Genomic DNA, 17,744 nt, shown 5'->3' on the forward strand with positions numbered 1-17,744 from the left:
CTCATTTATTTTACCTCAATGCCCACTCCACCCATAAATTTTATTATAAGTTGAAACTCCTGTTGATGTTATAGTGAGAAAATCTCTTTAGCAAACATATTTTATATTGTAACATTGGGGGGAGCAGTGATTTTTTTCTTTTTTTAAGGATCTGTTTCAATTGAGTGATTAGTGAAAGATTAACATGCTTTCTTATCAAAGAATATTAATAGTTTTTACTTAGATTGATCTTGAAATTTTTTGTTCTTGAAATTGTTGAGTCAAATAGAAGCTTTAAGGATGAATTCAAACGTCTAAGGAACTTGGTATGAAGGGGAGAATAAACTGTTTAACCTCTGTTTAACCTTCTCTAGAATGTTTATTTAAACGTTCTGCCAATGTTGATATGATTCACCCAGGAATGTAACCCAGGTTATGTACAGTTAGATATAATTTATTTACAAATCTGCAGAACTTTGGTTATGTCTATAACAAACTTTAAGAAAATAAACTGAATGTGCAAGTGCTTTAATCAAACAGCGTCCACAAATATAAAAGAACAAAATTGAGACAATTCCAACCCTTAACAACAACGTTGTTTTTCCAGCTCAAAGATTAGACCAGTAGCCAAATGAAGAGATATTAGAACAAATAAAACAAGTCCAGCGTCTCATATCAAAATCTCGCCCTTCTCCAACTTTAATATCAATAATCAATCCATTCTATCAAAATCAACCCAACCAAAAACCCATTTGCTTTTGCAAAAGCTACAATCTTCTCTTATGACCGTGTTAGCAGAACTAAAATTCTGGGACTCCTTATCTTTCCCAGCACATGGGTTTTAAAATCTCAAATACCCTCATTTTTTCAAAGTACAAGGGCTCAATCCTACGAGGAATTGGAACTTGGGTTAAAATGTACTTTAAAACGCAACCAAAGAAAGAGACGAACTATCAAATGGCTCCCCTGTAAGACAGCTTCAGATATTCAGTTTAGAGTTATTTCAGAGATGCTGAGTAAATTCTGACTTGATTCTAAACCAAATGCCCTTGGGGGTCTCCAGCTGCCAGAGTCTTCCATAATGTTGTGATTAGACCCTCTCTTGGACCCTCCCCATGCATGCTCTGTTCCTGCTTTGCAGACAGCCTATCTGCCAGGGGACATTCTGCCTATCCGTCCAAAAGGCCTGGGTAGGGTTTCGCCACAACCGAGTTAGCCTGCTTCTATGGATCCTTTGGAAGAGAAGATAGATGAATTGGATAGTTGAAACATAACAGGAAAGTGGTTCCTCCAGGTTCCTGCACCAGGAAATAGCTCCTAGTGCCAAGACTCTTAACTCCAATGCCAAGACCACAATAATATGGAGGTTGACATTCTGTGTTCAGTTCCACTGCTACTAAAGGAATAATGCTTTGCAAAAAGCCATGATGTCTACAGTGCATCCTGTTCAGCATAGGGCCTTGAGCAAACACAGAAACATGTGCCCCTGCTTCTATCGTATGGTGGACGAAAATACCAGTCATAATTCTCTTCCCCTTCTCATTTTTTTTCTTTTTGCGGTACGCGGGCCTCTCACTGTTGTGGCCTCTCCCGTTGCAGAGCACAGGCTCGGGACGCTCAGGCTCAGTGGCCATGGCTCACGGGCCCAGCCGCTCCGCGGCATGTGGGATCTTCCCGGACCGGGGCACGAACCCGTGTCCCCTGCATCGGCAGGCGGACTCTCAACCACTGCGCCACCAGGGAAGCCCCTCCCCTTCTCATCTTAACAATCAATCCTTTTCTTAAAAAATGGAAAATTAAAAGGAAGACATTAGAACGTTGGAATGACTGAGCCAGACCAGAGGGCAATCCCATTCAGCCCAATATTTTGTTTTTAAGAGTGGAGACTCATGACTGTTTCAAGGAATAGTGTTGCTGCCCTTCATGATCTAAGCCCAAAAGGTATTGCTAGGTCCCAAATATCTCTAATTGTCCTTAATTATAGCCTACAAGTCCTCATAAACCTAACTCAGTCATATAACACTTCCACCTTTGACCCAGCCAAATTACCTTGGGGCACACATAGAGTCATCACTCAGCATTCAAGGAGTTAACTCCTGAAGTTCCTGCTTCTCTCACTTCCTCCTCTTCAATTCTCCTTGAACATCCTTCAACACATTTTTTTTTTTTTTTTGGCTTAGCCTTTCCAGTTTAATGGACTGATGATTGCCTCTTATGGATTCTAACCTACGGTTCTAGTTCTTACTTTGTAAACACCTATGTCCTTATGACTGTTGTTTGTCACAAACGTGCTATTGGGAGCCACATTACCTATTTACATCACCATGTCACCCAGGCAAGTCACACTGAGTACGGCCTAACCTTCCAGACATACTCTTTTATGGGTAATGCATTCCCCAAGTTAACTGCCCCTCCCCTTTATATTGTAACACATTTCCTTATTCACAACAAACCACTTGGTTCAAACATCTAAGCCCATAGTTTCCAAAATGCATATTAGAATCCAGTGGGGCGTTTTAAAGACCTACCTATGCCTGTATCTCACCCCCAGGGTCTGACTTAATAAATATAGGTTGCAACAGGGATTCTTCAAAGGCTGCAAAGTTGAGAATTCTTAGACTTGGAGCATACATTTCAGTTCAAGGCAACTTAGCCCTCTCCACATCTGTCTTTACTGACTGAAAAGTTTAAATCTTTTTAGTATGACTTCTTACAGAATTCTTCTAACCTCTTGATTATTTTAACTGCTGCTCTCAACTCAGTAAAGTTTGTAATGTTAATTTGGACAGGTGAAAAGAATAATTGATACCACCTGCAGACCACAGCAGCTAGAAGTCAAGCGGATGGAAACAATCATATTGTAAGCTTCTCAAAGGAAGGGATACGCCTTACCCTTCTTTGTATTTCCACAGCATCCACCATGGTACTTGGATCAAAGTAGGTGTCTAATACATATTTAGGAGGGAAAGTAGGATAACCTGTATATAGGATCTGCTTCCAATTTTTTAAATATCTGTAATATATATGATGTTCGTGTAGCTGGAAAATACATCATTTGGTGGGGAACAACCAGTATGTTTTCAATTGGCTCACTTTTTTTTTTTAGCAGCTTTATTGGGATATAAATCACATACCATACAATCCACACTTTTAAAGTGTACAATTCAATGACTTTTAGTATATTCAGAGGGTTGTGTAACCAACACCATAATCAATTCTAGAACATTCATCACCTTAAAAGGAAACCCCAGACCCATTAGCAGCCACTCCTCATTCCTCCCCAGTCCCTTTCCCCTCAGACCTAGGCAACCACTGATATACCTTATGTCTATAGATTTGCCTGTTCTGGACATTCATGTAAATGGAATCAGACAATACCTGGTCTTATGTGTCAAGCGTTTTTCACTTTGTATGTTTCCAAGATTCATTCATGTTGTAGCAGGTACCAGCACACCATTCATCTTTATTTATTTATTTATTTATTTTGCAATACGCGGGCCTCTCACTGTTGTGGCCTCTCCTGTTGCGGAGCACAGGCTCCGGACGCGCAGGCTTAGCGGCCATGGCTCACGGGCCCATCTGCTCCGCGGCATGTGGGATCTTCCCGGACCGGGGCACGAGCCCGTGTCCCCTGCATCGGCAGGCGGACTCTCGACCACTGCGCCACCAGGGAAGCCCTGAACATCTGTTTTTATATGGACCTATATTTTTATTTCTCTTGGGTGTACACACAGGAGAATTGCTGAGTCACATGGTAACGCTATGTTTAACCTTTTGAGAAACTGCCAAATGGTTTTCTACATCGGCTGCACCATTTCACACGGCCACCATCTCCCCTTCCCTCCGCCTTCCCTCCATTCAAGCAGCTAGGCCTTTCTCTTCCCATCGCTTCAGGGGCAGGATGTGACTGACTGAAAGAAAAACCAAAGGAGTGTTCCTGACTTTCATTTCCAAAAGTATACACCTTTAGGGGACCAGTAAAGACTGGCAAAACAGACAAAAAGAAGACAGTTGCTGGGAGTTAATGGGTCCCGGAAGGGGGCTGTTGGATGGGCAGTGTGATATCCTTAGTAAGAAGACCCCTTAAAAGCTCAGGGAGGAAACTGCTACCTGAGGAATCTAGGCCCCTGGGTCTTCAGAGAGCCTAGCAGATGTTTCCTCACCCAGTATGGCAAGAAAAGCAGATAGTTTAGCTGCACTCAAAGTTGAGACAGTAGAGCCAGGTTGCAGGAATAAAGAACAGCTCACTGTCAACATAGAGATGAGGGACCCGGAGCCTGCTCCCAACCCCCTGGAACTACATACACCTCCTGGAATTTAGGTTTAAACTCAGGGGGAAGAAGTGATGAGAGAACCCCAAACTGAGCAAGATTCATTTTCTACCAGCGTAGCAAAATACAAGTTCAAAATTAAATTCAATTGTGTTTGGGTAAAGTGAAAAAGTTGTATTTTTGAGTTATGCACTGAGAGGAGTACCCACCACATAAGATTGGAAGAAAGAGTAAAGAAGTCAATGTCCCAGACCTACTAGAGCATGGACTTGAGGAAATGGGGAGGGGGAAGGGTAAGCTAGGACAAAGTGAGAGAGAGGCATGGACATATATACACTACCAAATGTAAGGTAGATAGCTAGTGGGAAGCAGCCGCAGAGCACAGGGAGATCAGCTGGGTGCTCTGTGACCACCTAGAGTGGTGGGATAGGGAGGTGGGAGGGAGATGCAAGAGGGAAGAGATATGGGAACATATGTATATGTATAACTGATTCACTTTGTTATACAGCAGAAACTAACACACCATTGTAAAGCAATTATACGCCAATAAAGATGTTAAAGAAAAAAGTCAATGTCCAATAAATATATGAAAAAACAACTCACCACTGACAATACCATGTGCAGCAAGGATGTGGAACAAAAGGAATTCTTCTGAACTGCTGGCAGTGATCAATTGGAGCTACAACTTTGGAGAGCAACTCAGCAGGACTTAAATTGAACAGCTGCAGGCTGTGTAACCCAGCAACTCCTTTCCTCCGTCTGTAAGGTAGAGATCTCTTGCACAGGTGTGCCAAGAGAGATGCAAAAAAAAAGAAAAGCTCACCATAACATTGTTTGTAATGGCAAAACAAAAATTTACAGACAAGCTAAAAGTCCATCAGTAGGGGACTAGATGAATAAATTGTGCCATGTGCATTCAAAGGAATACTATACAGCCCTTTTCCCCAAAATGTGATTCCTCACCAGCCTCATTCACTCCACCTGAGAATTCCAGACCTACCCAAACAGAATCTGTATTTTAACAAGCTCCCCTGGTGATTCTTATGCCTATAAAAGTTTGAGAAGTGCGGTTCAAGGCAGTTAAATGAATGAACTAGGGCTGCTTGTGTCAACCTGGATAACTCTTAAAAACATAATATTCAGAGAAAAAAATATACAAGTCGCCAAAAGTTAGTATAGTATGATGCCATTTAAATAAAATTTGAAAACATGAGCAAATTTTTATGAGTATATTCACATGTAGTTGACATTAGGACATACAGAAAATTTTATAAACACCAAATCCTGGGGCTTCCCTGGTGGCGCAGTGGTTGAGAGTCCGCCTGCCGATGCAGGGGACGCGGGTTCGTGCCCCGGTCTGGGAAGATCCCACATGCCGCGGAGCGCCTGGGCCCGTGAGCCATGGCCGCTGAGCCTGCGCGTCTGGAGCCTGTGCTCTGCAATGGGAGAGGCCCGCGTACGGCAAAAAAAGAAAAAAAAAACCCCACCAAATCCTGGATACTAGTTACCTCTGGAGGGAAAGGGAGAGGATCAGAAAGCTACAGAGGAGGAGGCTTCAACTGCAATTACAATGATGACTTGTTCTAAAGCTACATGGTGAGTACACTTGGGTTTCTTTCATATGTTTTTACAGGCCCAGAATTTTCATTTGAACAAGGAGCTTTTCAAAAACAGTATTTAAATCTGGGTGGATAATTTTAATTTTTTTCTGGATATGTTTAATATTTTCCAAATATTTACAATGACCATATATTGCTTATATAGTCAAAAAGTCTATATTAAGAGTAATATTGAATTCTTTGTTTTTGATGAACAAGGCATCTTTTTACTTAAAACACCAAACTAATTGCGGTCTTATTGCTTTCTAGCCACTCACTCCAATCTCCCACATCACGCCTTACTTTAGCACACAGATTGGGGCTCAGGAGTCGCTGGTGCCCGAAGATGTACCCAGGGTGGTGGCTGGCACAGAGGGATGGGAGATGATTCTGAATTGGAGCTCTGGTGGTGGTTCTGCCTTTGTCACCTGAAGCAGTGTGGTATCTGGAAAAACATGTCATTTCTCGGAGCCTCTCTTTTCTTTAAAATGGGGATAATAACTCATGCCTGGTTTATCTCGCAAAAGAGAGAAGGAACATGAAAATAGTTTTGAACTTTACCATGCTTTGGGAAAGTCAAGTTCTTCCTCAACTGCTCAGCTGCTTGTATTAGTTACCAATCCTGGGCTGCCTAGAGATTACTGTAGCAATTCCATCCAAGAGGGTTTCTAACCTTCGTTCCATGTCTGGTTGGTGGGGTAGTCTATGGGGTTGCTCCCCAACTTTTCCTGGTTTCTCCCTTTTCTGGGCACATGGTAGGATTGCACTTTCCCATCTTCTTGAAATCAGATATGGCCATGTGAGTTGGTGTCTCCAGTGAATTTTGAGCATTAAGTGATGTGTGTCCCTTCCAAGAAGAAACTTGAAGAGTGGTTTGGGGGGTCACCACCTCACTTTCCAACTGCAGGGTGATGTGGAAACACATGTGGTGATGCAGCCTCAGAACTCCTGTGTCTCTGAGTGACTGAGGTAAGCAGATATATACATACCTACAGTGGAGAGTAGCATGGATGAAAAATAAACTTGTTATAGTTAGGACGTGAGATTTGGAGACTATTTATAACCACAGCAAAACTAAGTTTAGCCTGATAGATGCAGCTGGCTAAAATTAGTGTAGTATGTGTATTAAAGAAAAGGATGGGTGACAACAACACGTCTTCATCAGAAATAAAAGTAACAGGGGTATAAGAGGATGTGGATTCATGATTCCCCTTCAGTTACTCCCTCCATGACTCAGCAGAGGCTTATACTTTCTCCTTTAAGACCAGAAGGACAGCAATTTCCAGGCTCTTGTTGACCCTTGCAAAGAAGTACTCCCATCTCTTTCAGAGAGGGTTTTACACCCAATAATAAATGGCCAGGTCAAGGATTGGCATGATAGCTATTAAAGCTGTTTGCCCAATATTTCTTGTTCTCCTCCTTTCCAGGAATATGGTAAGATTGTACCACCTATTTCTCTTGGGATTGGGTGGGGTCATGTAATTAGTTTGGGGCTATGAGTTATAATCAATTAATTGTCAGTGCAAAACCCTCCAGTTTTTCCCTCTGGTCTGATGACCCACAGTGTTAGAGATGATGGCTGCTCCATGAGCAGGAGAGCAGGAGTTGCTAGATATGAAGAGCCAATCCCTCCTGCCCAATCCGAAATGGACATGTAATCTTACATGAAAAATTGTTTTAAGCCACTGAGATTGTGGCTTGTTTGTTACAGCAGCATAACCTAGCTTTTCCTGACTGATAGAGAGAGAAATCCTGAAATAAAGTTACTGCTTCCTTTGAAATGATCACAACCACCACAAGCCTCAAGTGAAGTTATGCATTCCTCTCCATAATCTGGCTAACTGAGCAAAAACAAGATAAAATAGAAACAAAACAAAAAGAACACTGAGTCCTCAGAGGCTTTATTAATGGAGCTAAAATCCTCTGGGGAGGCACTTACATGTTCCTCCAGTAAGCGTTAAGTCTGGTTCTCAGGTACCGTCTCATCTGTGGCTTGATCACAGGAGCATCTCTGAAGCTGGGAACACAGAGTTCCAGAAAGGATGTTGTTTTTCCTCCTGCTTCCAGTTCCAAGGTTGAGTTCCCAGAGGTGAGTTAACAAGTGAATTTTTCTTATTCTTTATTATTATTGAGGTATAATTGACATATAATGTATTAGTTCCAGGTGCACAACATAATGATTTGATATATGTATATATTGTGAAATGGTCACCACAAGTTCACTTAACATCTGTCACCATACTTAGTTACGAATTTGTGTGTATGATGAGAACTTTTAAGACTTACTCTCTTAGCGACTTGTAAATATGCAATGCAGTATTTTTAACTATAGTCACCATGTTGTACATTACACCCCCATGACTTATTTATTTCGTAACTAGCAGTTTGTACCTTTTGACCACCTTCACCCATTTTGCCCACACCTCTACCCCTGACTCTGGCAACCACCAATCTGCTCTCTGTAAGCTGGGTTTTTTATTTTTGTTTTGTTTTGTTTCTTTAGATTCCACATATAAGTGAGACCATACAGTGTTTGTCTTTGTCTATCTGACTATTTAACTTAGCATAATGCCCTCAAGGCCCATCCATGTTGGAATTCCCTTTTTATGGCTGAGTAATATTCCATTGCATACATGTACCATATCTTCTTTATCCATTCATCTGTTGATGGAAACTTAGATTGTGTACATGTCTTGGCTATTGTAAATAATCCTTCAGTGAACATGGGGGTGTATATATCTTTTTGAGTTAGTGTTTTTGCTTTCTTAAGGTAAATACCTAGAAGTGGAATTTTTGGATCATACAGTAGTTCTATTTTTAATTTTTTGAGGAACCTCCATACTGCTTTCCATGGTGGCTACACCAATTTACATTCCCACCAACAGTGCACAGGGTTCCCTTTTTTCCACATCCTTGTCAACAAGTGAATATTCAAGGTCTGTTAGTGTTCATGAGCTTTTCTAATCGTTTTCACAGTGTTTACCACTTACGCAGTATTCCATATGTGTGTGTTTTCTTTTAAATGTTTGTTCTTCTGAGAAATAAAAAGAAAAAAGCTGCCTTATGCAGTCAGGTGATCTCTAGCCGGTGATCAACTGTTATAACTTTGACCTTGGAATCCCCACAGAGGTTTTTTTCAGTTGTCTTGTGCAATGTACTTTATTTCAGGTGCTTGGAAGAATACCTGAAGAATTACTCATCAACTGAGGTTCTCATCTCCGTATGAAGCATTTTTACCTCAGCCTTTATTTGGTTTTGTTTCTGAGACAACATCTCTGAAATTCTCAATTCATTGCCAAGCACACTTAAACTTTACTTATTCAATGGACTGATCCCTGAATTTTTAGAAACATTTATTTATATGTGTTTTCATCTGATTAAGGAGAAGTTGAGAAGATAAAGAATGTAATTGCCAAAGAATATCCATCTATAGCAGGAGAAATGTTCTGCAGTGATGTTCAGATGTTGACACAAGTGGTGGAGGAAACTGTTTACAGATTCTTTGAAACTTAATTGAATAGCTGCTTTGAGAGAAAAGAGAGGCACCTTCAGATGAGGCTGTTATGGGCATACTCAGTTGTCAGAAGAAGCTAGGCTACTGCAAACTAATTGAAATCTGGGATGCAAGTAGATTCAGGGTTCTTTCTTCTGCCTTCCCTCCTTCCTTCAGCCGGGTTACTCCACTCAACCTCCTGGTCTCCAGCTAAATATTTCTCCCTCAGCAAACCATCCCTGACACCCTAATAGGTCGGGCCCTTCATACACTCTCTTATAGAACTCCATATATTTCCATTCTAGCTCATGATGATCACTAAAGAAGCATTTCTATAATTGTTCGTTGTCCCCTCCAATAAATCATAAGCTCTGTGACAGCAGTGGTCACACTTGTATTGTTTGCCACTATTCCAGTACCGCCTTACCAATTCGACAAATATTTATCAAGTGTCTTTTAAGTGCCAGGTCACTGTACTAGTTCCTTGGGATGCTTGGTGAACAAAACAAAGTTTCCTGACCTGATGAAACTTACATGCAAGAGCAAGAACTCAAACAATAAATGATCGACATAAAGTACATGGTATGTTAAAAGATGAAAAGCACCATCAAAAAAGGAAAAGGTAGAGCAAGGTCAAGAAGGGAAGCTGCTTGCAGTGTTAAACAAAGTGGTCAGCTTAAGCATCACTGAGAAGGTGGGATTTGAGCAAGACTTGGAGAAGGGAAGGAAGTTAGCCAAGCAGATAGCTGGTTAATAGTGTTCTCGGCCCAGGATCAGGTAAAGCACATTCTTTAAGGCGGGGGGGGGGGGGGGCGGGGGGTGCCTGCTTTGTTCTACTAACAGCAACGGGGCCAGTGTGGGTGGAATGGAGAAAGCAAGAGACCAGAAGGGAAGGTCAGAGATGCTCAGTAAATGTTTGCCAAGGGAATGAATGAAAAAACAAACACTTGTGTTTAAAATGTGCTTTGCAGGATTTTCACATGCTTTGTGTATTTTCCCATAGGTGAGAAAAGTCTCTAGATTCATCCAGTCCACAAACTGTAATCTCATGTATATTAAGTGGCAACTCTAGAAGGCACTGTGTCCTTCTACTGCCAAAGAGGAAACATCTGGCTGTGTCCAGGGATGGCCATGCTCTCAACCCTAAGTCTCCGGGCCCTCCTAGACTGGATTCACACAGCAGAGTCTGAAGCTGAGGAGGATAAAGTTGATTCTGTGGCTCCACTCAGAAGCCCACGGTGCTGACAGTCCACTCCACCTTCAAGGCTGACGTGATGGGAACCAAACTGAGACCACAAAGCGTTCAAAGAGGCCAAAAAGCATTATCTCACTCAGTACGTTGAGCAGATGGAGGTAGAAAGGAAAATGGGCTCTTTGTGAACAAATGGCTTCCCCTCACTGAAACTCACTCTCTGGAAAGGTTCTGAAATCCCATACATTAATGGTATATATCAGTGGTTTCCAAGCGCCACTGCCGGATTTGTTGTGATATGCTTGGCTAACTCAGAATCTCCTAAGAAGTTTTCTCAAAATATGGATCCTGGGTGCTCACCTTTGGAAGATCTGAATCAGTGGGTCTAGGTGGGCTCAGGAATTCGTACTTTTAATCTCTTCCCAAGGGATTATCATGGGCAGCCAAGACTGAGAAACACTGTTGTAATGTTCTGATCATGTACCTGCATTTGGCCAGAAAACAACATCTCTTGCTAATGGTGTAGGTTTCTACTGGTAGAATCTCAGCCATTGGTGATCAAAAGAAGTTATGTTGAGGTAATAGGGACAAGGAGGCCTGCTGGAACTTCTGTAATCACAGGGCTGAAAGGCCATCTTCACAGTGTAAATGTCCCATGGGACAGCAATGGGAGAATTTGTCCCCTTCCCAGGTTTCTCTGAGCCTCTACCAGCAAGTTCTTCCAATGAGGTCACCAGTTTGAAAGCAGCTGGAGAAGTTTATGCATATTGAAGAAATTGTAACAGGAGAAATAGGAAGTTTGGGAATCTCAGAATTTCTACAAATAATCTAGTAAGAGGGGGTGAGGAAAATGGGCAAGGGCACCAGTCCCCAAGATGGCCCCCAAGGATCCCTACCTCCTGGCAGTCATGCCCTTGGGTAGTCTCCTTTCACCGTACTAGGGTTGATCTATGTAGCCAACAGCATACAGCAGCAGTGATGGGATGTCACTTCTACAATTAGGCTATAAAAAAACAAAACACTGTGGCTTTCATCTTGGACTCTCTTTCTCCCTCACCTCTCTCACTCTGGAGGAAGCTAGCTGCCATGATGTTAGCACACTCAGGCAACCTATGGAAAGGGCCACATTATGAGGAACTGAGAATGCAGCCAATAGCTGACAAGGAACTGGGGCCTGCCAAAGAGGTGAATGAGGGGAGAAGTGGATCCCCCAGACCCAGTCGAGCTTTCAGACGACTAAAGCCCCAGCCAACAGTTTGAGTGCAACCTCATGAGAGACTCTGAGCCAGAACTACCCTGCTAACCCACCCCCAGACTCTTGACCCTCAGAAACCATGTGAGAGAACGTTTGTTGTTTTAGGCTACTAAGTTTTGGAATAATTGTTATATAGCAGTACATAATACAATAGTGAGTTCAACAGTTCACCAGAAAATTATTCATGTAATTCCAACTTAGACTTTTCTTTCCAGTTAAGTCATATAGCATTTCAATAAACTTTTATTGAAGTATAACATATATGTTAATGTATACAAATCCTGGGGCTTCCCTGGTGGCACAGTGGTTAAGAATCTGCCTGCTAATGCAGGAGACACGGGTTCGATCCCTGATCTGGGAAGATCCCACATGCCACGGAGCAACTAAGCCCGTGCGCCACAACTACTGAGCCTGTACTCTAGAGCCTGCGAGCCACAACTACTGAAGCCCGTGAGTCTGGAGCCCGGGCTCCACAACAAGGGAAGCCGTGCAACAAAGAGTAACCCCCGCTCGCCGCAACTAGAGAAAGCCCACATGCAGCAATGAAGACCCAACACAGCCAAAAATTTAAAAAAAAAATTTTTTTTTAAGTATACAAATCCTAAAAGAATACATCCCTTTATACAGCACTCATATCAGAAAATAAAATATTACCAAGATCCCAGAAGTCTCTTCCCGTTACATAGCCACCTTAAAGGTAACCAGCATGGCACACAGAATACTTTTGCCTGCTTTTGAACTTTAAAAATTAATTCATACAATATATACATTTTTTTGGTCTATCTTCTTGAACTCATTATGTTAGTGATATTCATCCATGTTACTCTGTGAATTGAAAGTATCTGTTGAATTATATTGATTTGTAAGAGTTAGTTATATATTCTGGATACCAATCCTTTGTCAGTTATATAAAATACAAGATGTCTTCTCTCATGTTATGGTTTTTTAATTCTCTTAATGGGATATTCTAATGAAGGAAGTTCTTATTTACGTAATCCAATTTATCACATAATTTGTGGTTTGTGCTTTTTGTGCCTTTTTTGAGAAACACTTGCCTACACCAAGGTCATGAAATATTTTGTTTTCTCTTAGAAGCTTTCTTTTGTTTTCCTACAATTCATATAGCACTGATTGTTGCATATCATGTAGGAAAGAGATCATAATTCATTTTCTTCTCTGTGGATATCCAATTTGATTCAGCACAATTTACTGAAGACCATTATTTTCCTTGTACTTTATTGTCCCTTTGGCATAAATCTAGTGACTTTATATGGTCTGTTTCTGAACTGTCTATTCTGTTCCAGTCTCTGTCTACCCTTGTATCATCACTGTCTTAGTAATGGTAAGTCTTGATATCTAGTATATTCTCCTTAAAGATTGCCTTGGCTATCTTGGTCTTTTGCACTTCCATATAAATTAGAATCATCAATTTCCCATACACAAAATCTGCAGTGATTTGGGGGGATTACATCAAATCTATAGATCATTTTGGGGAAAACTGGTGTTTTTAAAATTTGAAGTCCATTGATTCATGAATATTGTATATTTCTCCATTTATTTCAGCCTCATTTATTTTATTTCAGTAATATTATATAGTTTCCAATGTACAGCGTCTAGCATTTTTTTGTTTTTCTTACTTTTTATTTTGAAATAGTTTTAGACTTATGAAAGAGTTACAAAGATAGTACAGAGCTCCCACATACCCATCACTCAACTTTGCCTAATGTTAACATCACTGTACATTGATCAAAACTAAGAAAATTGGGCTTCCCTGGTGGCGCAGTGGTTGAGAGTCTGCCTGCCGATACAGGGGACACGGGTTCGCGCCCCAGTCCGGGAAGATCCCACATGCCGCGGAGCGGCTGGGCCCGTGAGCCATGGCCGCTGAGCCTGCGCGTCTGGAGCCTGTGCTCCGCAACGGGAGAGGCCGCAACGGGAGAGGCCACAACGGTGAGAGGCCACAACAGTGAGAGGCCCGCGTACCGAAAAAAAAAAAAAAAAAAACCTAAGAAAATTAGCATTGGTAAATATTATTAACTTAAACTGCAGACTTTATTCAGGTTCCCACCAATTATCCCACTGTCCTTTCTCTATTCCAGGATCCACTTCAGGTTACTACATAGCATTTAGGTGGCCAGCATGTTTAGAGAGCATATTCCTGTCTGTGGTCAGCATCTGCTTATCTCCCTTCATTCCCAGGCACTCCCATCACCACTGGAGCTTCTGCTCTTCTTCTGCAGGGCTTCCCCACATCCCATCTAGCAGAAGGATGGTGAGCCAGATAAAAGTTACAGCTGATGATACTCCACAGTAGTGGAAAAGTTGCTGCACAGAACACTTCTCTTCCAGAAAACTGCATACCTCACTCTGTCGCTCCATTTGGGTCTCTGTTCAAATGTCCTTCCTCAAAGATGTCGTCCTTGAACATTCCATCTAAAATAGCACTCTATCACTCTCTAACACCCTTACCCTGCTTCGTTTTTAATCCATAGCACTTATTACCACCTGACATGACATTACACATGTTGGCATGTTTACTGTCTGTCCTCCCCAATGAGATGTAAGCTCTCTGAGGACTAGGAAAGTTTTCTCTCTTGTCTCTTTTGTATTCTCAGCATTTAAAACTATTCTTGGCACCTGGTAGGCACTCATTACTTTTTTCTTAAGTTACTGAATGAATGAATGTGCAGCTTTATTCCCACGGAGAACCTTCAAAGAGGTTTCAGGGTTGGGGAAAGTGTGTGCAAAAGTACCTGTTGTAGAAAGCCTTGTATTCTCCTGGAAGGGAATAGAAAGAACAGAGTATATGGAGTCAGAACTCACTTTGAATCCTCTCACGTACCAGCTTTTAGCTTTTCTTTCTGGGCAAGTTACTCTGAACTTAAATATTCTCATCTGTAAGATGGATCCAGGAATACCTACCCTGCAAGGTTGCTCTAAGAATTGAAGGCATTGATATATGTGAATTGATGGTCACTTGTGCAAGCATTCATAAATTACTGGTGAAACAGTCTGTGTGCGTGGCTGTACCGTGGTAAGGTTTGGGGCACACTTGGAGGTTAAATATGTGAAACGAGGCCAGAGACATGAAAACCGGGGTCTCATATTTGCAAAGGGCTTTGTCTCAAATCTTAGCTCCATCACTTGATTAGAGATTAAAAAGAAATGAGGGGGAAAAATATCCAAAGACTCAATAGAAACAAGGGAGCAAGTAGAGCAGCAGCATAGAAGTGCTTGAGAATAGAGTGGCCACGTGACAAGCTGGATGCTGGACCGGCCGTCTCAGGGTGATTCTGTGGCAAGATCAGGATAAGAATCCACGTGTTTTCCTCCCCTACCGGCCAGTCTTCCTTCATTTCAGCCAACACTGTCTGCTCTTTATTTATAGTCTAGTTAAGAAGCTGCAGCCCTGCTTAAATGTCCATACAAACTCTTCATATCCACAGCACATGTTAGACAAACAGGAAGTAGATGTCTGAGTATTAATAAACCAAGTAGTTCATTCAGAAAAAAAATCCCATGTGTTTTAGTTGGAGCTTAAGTCTCTTCTGGTAGAAAGTGGCAGGACTGAACTCAAACCAGCTTTAAAAAAAAAAAAAAATTAGTGGTTCATGTAGCCGTAGAGTCCAGGGGCGGCTAGGAGCTCATGTGATTCAATCAGGACCAGTTTGTCTGTTTCTTAGCTCTGTTTCCTCTGTGTTGACTCCCTTCAGCTTTGAGTTTCCCCTCACCAACAAACAATGGCTGCCAGTAGCTCCTGCAGTTACATACTTCCTGATTCACAACCACAGGAAAAAAGCAGGGAGCTCCTTCTCTGAGAACTCAAGGAAAAGCCATGAATCGAGTCTGATTGTCTCTGATTGGCCTGACTTGAGCTCCTTATCTGTGAGCCAGTCATTGACTCCAGGTTCTGACTAGTTCATATCTAGGCTACATGCTCTCCTCTGAATCAGAAATGCAACCCCACCTGAAGACCAGGGAATAAGGAGGGGGGTGGTCCCTGGGGGGAGGAACCAGGCTATTTGCCAGAGGGTGGATGGATGCTGAAGGACAAAAACAACGGATGTCTACTGGGCCATGTCTTCAAATTCATAGTCTGCATTCTTTGTCCACAGAACAACCATTACTTTATAAGACTGAGGTCATTTTTTTTAGGTTAAGCCTCCCTTGTTGGCTTTACTTCTGTAAAGGCCGTATCTTTTGCAGATCTATTCAGGCTCACAGAAAGAATCATTTAAGCATTCTTAAATAAATCTGTCCAGCTATGCCAAAAAAAAAAAAAAAATCTAAGAAGAAGGGAAACTAATTTATACGGGAAGCATATACTGAAATGCTTGAGAAGCATACACTGAAATGCTTGAGAAGCATAAACTGAAAATAGACAGAGAAAAATGCCATAACTAAGAAAGCATAGAGGAGCAAAGCCCATCAGAAATTCCAGTGTCTATCTGAATATTTTCTCCTTGCTTCTTACGCTGGGTTTCCTAAAAGCAGGTCCAGGGAATGCTCTCAGGAGAAGGGGAGCGAGGGAAGTAACATAGGGCAGGGGGGCAGCTAAGCAAACGTGCCATCTCACTTGAGACGAGCTTGAGTCTGATCCCACAGGAAAGCTCTGGTACACAAACTGTACCATTGTAACACCCAGAGGCAAGGGGTGGCCTTTTGCACCTTGTGCCATTCAATCGCGGGGTGGAGTAGAAGACAGCTCCTGTTCAGCCAGGAGCAACTTTCCAGAGACAGGGCCAGCTGTGAGTTGCTATCAGCCAACACAGCAGCGAGGGGATGGGAGATTAGCAGATGAATAGGATGGGGGAGGGAGTACCGACAGCAACCACTACACCTGTGACCTGTTTTTCACTACACTTTGCCTGTAACTCTCATCTGAGCTTTAATACAATGTCGCACGATATGACTAATTCTTATGTTTTCTAAATATCTGCTCCTCTCCACTCACACAACTGCTAATTTACTTCAGCCCCTCACTGTCTATTCCCTATTCTCTAAAAATAACCTAGTTGTGTGGCCCCCAATAAACCATGCTTCCCTGTAGTCACATCTTTGTGCTGTCTCCTCCCACATGGCTTTGACCAGTCAACTGCAGTAGAAATGACATCGTGCAACCTTTGAGGTAGGCCTTGAGGAGATCTGAAGCTTCAGCTTCTGCCTTCTTGGAATGCTCTCACCACTATGTACGAAAACATGGCCTAGACGCTAAATGATGACCAAGCACTCAGGATGAGAGAGAAAGACCTTGAGACCATGTGGATAACGAGGCCTGTCCAGCCCTCTGCTGACCTATCAGCTAATGCCGCCATGTGAGTGAGCCCAGGTGAGACTAGAAGAGCCACCCAACTGACTCACAAGATTATGAGAAATAGATCATCATTGTTCTAATTCACTAAGTTTGGGGTCATTTGTTATAGTGATAATTAAAATGCTTCTTGCTTTTATCCCCTCAAATCCTTTCTCCACACTGCTTCCCGGTTCTTTCCAAGCCTGTATCTGAACATATCTCTTCCCTGCTTAAGAAAACCCTGATGAACCTATCTTTACAGAATCAGGTCTCAGCTCCTTATCGTGGCATATGGCATATGCCACAACTTAGTCCTCACTTACTGTTCCATCCTAGCCTTCAATCATGAAGCCTGCGCTCTAGGCACCATGAGCTTCTCCCCTTACTCTGGTCCCACCATGTTGTCACATGCCATCCCTATCCAACCCCCCTCACCCCCCAACGCGGTTCCAAGGATAAATTCTCCTTCCAGCCCTCCTCCGCTCCTTCAGATAGAGTCCACCACTCTTTGTCTCTTTGAACCTTCTTACCTTCACTGCAGTTCTTATCACATTTCACGTGTGCCCATCTCCTCCTACTGACAAACGCCTTCATTGCAGGGGCCATGCTGTATTCATTTGTGAACCCCCAGAACCTAGTTCAAATGCCTGCCATGTAGTTCAG

General features: G+C 42.3%; 1 long non-coding RNA gene across 1 annotated transcript; it reads right to left on the minus strand.

Moving 5' to 3' along the window:
* Nucleotides 1-3,090: 3,090 nt before the first annotated feature.
* Nucleotides 3,091-8,649, minus strand: LOC125964347 (uncharacterized). The gene is made up of 3 exons (XR_007477303.1): nucleotides 7,788-8,649; nucleotides 4,854-6,837; nucleotides 3,091-3,890 (listed from the first exon to the last, which is right to left on the minus strand). It is a non-coding gene; the product is annotated as an uncharacterized LOC125964347 (long non-coding RNA).
* Nucleotides 8,650-17,744: the final 9,095 nt, after the last annotated feature.

Source organism: Orcinus orca, chromosome 4, assembly GCF_937001465.1.
Source record: "Orcinus orca chromosome 4, mOrcOrc1.1, whole genome shotgun sequence".
NCBI lineage: Eukaryota > Metazoa > Chordata > Mammalia > Artiodactyla > Delphinidae > Orcinus > Orcinus orca.